Source organism: Rattus norvegicus, chromosome 8 (genome assembly GCF_036323735.1).
Source record: "Rattus norvegicus strain BN/NHsdMcwi chromosome 8, GRCr8, whole genome shotgun sequence".
Classification (NCBI taxonomy): Eukaryota; Metazoa; Chordata; class Mammalia; order Rodentia; family Muridae; genus Rattus; species Rattus norvegicus.
Genome location: NC_086026.1, coordinates 78384993 through 78390370, shown reverse-complemented (window position 1 = coordinate 78390370; position 5378 = coordinate 78384993). Strand labels below are relative to the sequence as shown.

The following is a 5378-nucleotide window of genomic DNA, read 5'->3' as shown; positions in this document are numbered from 1 at the left end:
CTGTAAGTACCATAACAATAATTGTCATCTTGTGGGATGGTTGGAACCACAGCGAGTCAGTGCATGAGGCACGGTTGACAGAAAAATGAAACAAATTGGCAGCTCTCAGTGCATAGCTATTTAATGAACATGGGTGAAAATGTACACTTAGCCACGGAGTTTGCGAAGATATAGAAAGATACATTTGGGCTCTCCGAGTTTGGCTGCTGGGGCTCACCTAATGGTACCAGCATTGTTCTTCTGTTTTCAGAGACAGAGCTCAGCTTTCAGGGCCACTTAGATCTCCATGGCAGTACTGTTGATGCATCTGCTATTGGACCAGCAAGACAGAAACACATGTGCTATCAGAGCATCCCATTTCTTAGCAACAAGCCTTAGTGATAAACTGAACTTAGTGCAAAAAAATGGGTAGATAAGATCTTACTTAGAATCCTGCCAAGAAAGACAAGACACCATGCACCATGCACAATGTCTGTGTCTCCTTATTTCAAAGTTGCATGAAACTGTAACCTTTGAGAGTCATTGATGTAACTTTTAATATCCATTTATTTCCCCTTGCTATGCAGTTATCCTCATCTTGGATTTTGCTAGAAAACCAAGCTGAGATATCAATTTCCCATGGTGTTTGTGCATACTAAACAAGTGTAAAGATATTGTAAGGGCCAGATGCACTTTCATTCAGTCCAGCATGGACTCCTCCCTCTTCGTGGTTTTACATGAGGTGATGACTCTAACTGCACCTCCTTCATCAGCTGATAGCTCCCAGTGGCCTGATACAAAATACAGCAGCAACAGCACACAGGGTTCAGTTTGTAAACACTAACATACTCAAGCACACAAGGCACGAGCCCAGCGCTCTCCTACTGACTTGGACGAGCTTTGATCAGAATGCCCAATTACCCTGCCCAGAGGACTATGGAATTATGGGTTTCCACAGAGTGTACTATAGGAGGAAATAAACAAACAGGCAAAGAGCCATGAGGAAAAAAATAGCCAATGCAATTTATGAAGAAGGCTTCTTATCCCATTACTAGCGGAATATTTTTTTTTTCTGCAAGACATTGCAGGTCCCAGAGCCTTCTGTCCCTTAAGGGTCTGCTGGGTCCAGTTCCCAGGCCCTGGCTGTGAACCATGCAACTGAAAGATTCCTCTTCTTAAACAGCATGGCAAACCCTGCTCACTTCCAAAAGCTGCTGCCTTTGAGCCTTTCCATCAAGCTTGTAGCACCTTAAAAAAATGCACTTCAGAAACTCTTTAGATTAAAAATGGGAGAGAGAATACAGAGGACAGAGGGCATCCTGGAGCTACTGGGGTGAAGATCCCAGACTCTGAAAGGTCTCTGGGATGACTGTTAGAATCTCAAGGAACCATTAGAGTCTAAAAGAAAAAGAAATCTGGTTCTACATAAGTCAAGCTTATTAAGGTCGAGAATGAATGTAGAAAATTAAGCGAAGAAAACAGTTAAGACAGGAAGAATCCTCCCTGCTCCCTTTCATTAAGTTGGTGTGGGAGGCCCTGCCTGGGGCGACCTCTGTGCATGGAACTCAGTGTGGGAGACCCTGCCTGAGGCAGCCTCTATGCATGGACCTGGGTGTGGAATTCTTTCAGGGCCCACAGTAATGTTCCTTGCCATGTATTTGAATTAACCAGACCCAGAGGATGAAACTTTCAAATTAAACACATTCCTTAAGGATTCCAGGCTCATTGTGTATGCACCAAGGAAACACAACACATCCTAAAAATAATACACACAGAGAGAAGCACATTTCCCACCAACATTAAAGTAGAATATGAGTTATGACCCAGCTCATGGGAATAGACGTTTGATTACATGCAAAACGGAGCTTTCGTAAATAGCATCCGTCTTTGTGAGCTACCACAATCATTACCGACCATTTAATTTTACTCCCTAGCAACTCATCCATCACAGTTAGAAACCATTCACTTCCAGGCTCCCCTCCCCCATCCCACCTTAGAATGGAGGCGGCACCAAATTTTATCAGGTTCATTGTTCCAGTGATGGAGATGACTAGCCCAGCAGCCAAGGAGTTCATGAGGTTATTAGATTTGCCAAAGTGGATGTTGCTTTGTACATGGTATTCTGGAGAATTGCTTGAAGCAGAGTTACAATGGCAGCTATTCTGTTTGCTCTCTGTACAAAGGAATTATGAAAATGTGTTTCAGCCTTGGGGACGTGGGTTTCTTGGAGTAAAGTGACGCTCACATATACTTGCCCTTTCCTGTGTCCCTTGTACCTAGCATTTGACACTCCTGCAGGAAGCAGCCTTGAGGCCAGTGGCTGGCTGTCCTGTTTAACGTATTACCTCATAAGAAGTGAAATCAGGTAATTGTGGGTCTCACAAATTCTTACTACAAAATAATAAGAAGGGTTTGTCCAGAAGGCAAAACTCATCTGGGATAGCAACTGTCAGAATGTCTGTAGTGTGCTGTTGTAAGCACTTTAGAAGCCTGGAGAGGAGGGGAGTGCTGGCTTGAGTTCAGCTTCTATCATCAACATTAGAAAGCTCACAACCAGCCTGTAACTTCATCTCCAGGGGAGCCAACACTCTCTTCTGGCTTCTAGTGTCACCTGCACACACATTCCATGCCCACAAACTTACAGGAATGAGAATAAAGCAAGCAAGCAAACAGACAGACAGACAGACAGAGCAGGTACCAATGACAGGCAACCTCTTATGCTTGGGGACAGTTCTTGGGACAGCTACATTTTGTACATTAGAACAATGACTTAACTATTTAAGCAGAGACTTGGCCTCATCAACTGTAGTGATCTGTCACCCTAGAAATTAAACTGCAGTTAAGAGTGAGGCTGTTTGCTGACTGCTAGAAGTCTGACTTCCTGCGTCACAAGTAGGAAGTTTGAAAGCTTCAGGCCTGCAGACACATCGAATTTCCCCCATTCAACTACATCAGTATATCTGATAGGCAGTGAGCTAACCTGCACTAAACTAAAGATGCCTATTTATCTTTTCTATTGACTAGGAGTCCAGTGTGAGCAAGTGTCTGTCATTTGTCATTAGTATTCATGTCTATTCTCCAAGAGTGTTGCCTGATTTCACATTCCCCCAATGAAGAATCTTCTAGGTGAGATTGAAGTTCCTATTTCTGATAAATATTCTAACTTCCTGCTACTCAGTTTTTCTCTTGTCTTGGCTGGAAGAAGTCCTAGCGGGGGAGGCTGGCCAAAACTTCCTGCTGAAGCCATTCATTCACAAGGGAATTTAGAAGTCGAAGAAATGAAAGAGGAAGTGGTTTAATTTATTTATTGCTCCTACTTCCTGTCTGGCATTGGCTTCAAGTTTTATTTATTTTGTTTCATTTGATCCCTAACTATATTAGTGAGACTTGATAGGATTACTCTGATTTAAAAAAAATAAAGCCAGGGTTCGGAGAAAGAAACACATTAAACCCAGAAATGGCAGAACTTTCAAGGCTGAGCACTTTTAGCCTCTGTGCTGTTATAGCAAAAGTTTTTGGGTTTTGGTCTTTGGTTTTGTTTTTTAATCCTGGCAATGTTTCTAACAGGTTTTTACTTTTCCACTCCAACTGTCTTCTTCAGACTTCCCAGCTAAAAGGAGAGCTGTAGCTTCCCCAACAGACAGTGGTTGTTAACGTGGGATTGGTCACTAGAGAGTACTAGGCACAAAGGCCAAGTCGATCTCTTCTTGAGCCTCAGTGGAGTTCAGCTGCAAACTAGCAACAAGTGATGCCTGGCATGTAGTTGGGAGAAACCACAACTCCACCAAGCTGAAGCCCACCAGAAATGTCTACAGCGAGACAAGGGGGATCATGAAAAGCCACAACCCAAGCAAAAACACATGAATGGCAAAGAGGAAGCTCGTTTTAATTTTTTTGTTTGTTTCCCAATACTGATGGACGTAGGCCAGAGGAATTTGATTTCTCTTTTCTTTTCATCTCCTCAGCTGTGCCAGTGAGTTTCATTTCAGCGTGGTTCTCCACTTTTGCCTCTTGTAATTATGTCTCCATTTGTTGTAACCTAACTCAAATACTATCTATTAGAAATGCTGGGTTTTATTAGAAAATATATGGGTTAAGGCCTGCTGGAGGCAAGAGGAACAGAGAGCTAAGTTGGTTGTGGGGTACCTTTCCCATCCACAGTGAGCAGGTCACACGGCAAGGAAAGTTAGACAAATGGTCCCGATATCCAGTCTGCCAAAACCTGTCTTGCTTTAATGAGCAGAATTAAGACTAATTTATTCAACAAATATCTAGAGCCCCATTGTATACAGCACCCTGTGGTAGATGCTGGGATATCATGAAGTAATTCTAAACAGACACAGCCTTTCCACACTCTACTTCATTGTCGGGAGAAGACACCAACATTAAACTAGAGCGAGAATCCTGCACATAAAGGTAACACCGCACTCATAAATGACGATGCTAGAGAGAGACCCAGGACAGGAAGTTGCAGGTGCGTCAGGGAGCATGTCTGAGAAAGGGATGCCTGACTCAAGGTGGGAAGACTGGCCCAAATATCTATCCTCTGACAAACAGGTAGAGAAATAGGGGGTACAACTGTACAGTGAAGTACAGTCAGCCTCAAAGAGAAAATGGATGTGGGTTCACACTGCCACACAAATGAAAGGCTAGGTGAAACTGTGTGATTCGTTTGTATAAAACATCCCAAACAGAGAGGTCTATAGGGACACGAAGTAGGTTGTTGATTATCTAGAGCAGGGTATGGGGAATAGTGGTGGTGAGGGCCAAGGATGAAAAGTAAGAGCTAAGGGACAGGCATGAAGAGGGACTGCTGATCGGGGTCAAGTCACTTCTGGGCAGTGATGATAATACTCTCAAATGGAATCACGGCTATGGTAATACACCATTGTGAACACACTGGGAACAGTGAGTTATGTGCTTTAACAAGTTGTCTGAAGTGGACACCATAATCTATAAAGCTAGTGAACAACACCAGGGAGGTGATGGGCTGAGGGGCCTAGGTCATGTCCTTAGAGGGAGCATGTCATAGGGACATGCACAATGGCATGTCATAGGGCTTGTTGGCCATGAGATCAGGCCAAGGGCAGAAGAGCAGGGAGAAGCTCCAGGGGGTCCTGTGTCTGTGTCAATGCATTGCCTGTCCTAACCCGGGACGGATTCCAGTGAAGGTTTTAAGGAAGCAGTGGGAAGAGGAACAGGAATCATATGGTCAAAAGCTCATTCTGGAGCTGGGTAGCCAGCACAGTTGGTACAATGCTGGTTGTGCAAGTGTGAGCACCTGCGTTCAATTCCCAGGATCCAAATTAATAATAATAATAATAATAATAATAATAATAATAATAATAATAAAACAAACCTAGATTCAGAATCCACATGTTATTCCATATAGGTCATTG

At 43.4% G+C, this 5378-nt stretch overlaps 1 protein-coding gene and 1 long non-coding RNA gene across 3 annotated transcripts in view; both read right to left on the bottom strand.

Annotated features, from left to right (window-relative positions):
- The window catches only part of Rora (RAR-related orphan receptor A), a 733021-nt gene that overhangs the window by 525360 nt on the left and 202283 nt on the right, over nt 1–5378 (bottom strand).
- The window catches only part of LOC120094342 (uncharacterized), a 235481-nt gene that overhangs the window by 60608 nt on the left and 169495 nt on the right, over nt 1–5378 (bottom strand). The window contains exon 1 of the long non-coding RNA XR_005488663.2: nt 218–5378. This exon is cut by the window's right edge and continues 169495 nt beyond it. This is a non-coding gene — a long non-coding RNA (uncharacterized LOC120094342). The remainder of the gene's footprint in view (nt 1–217) is intronic.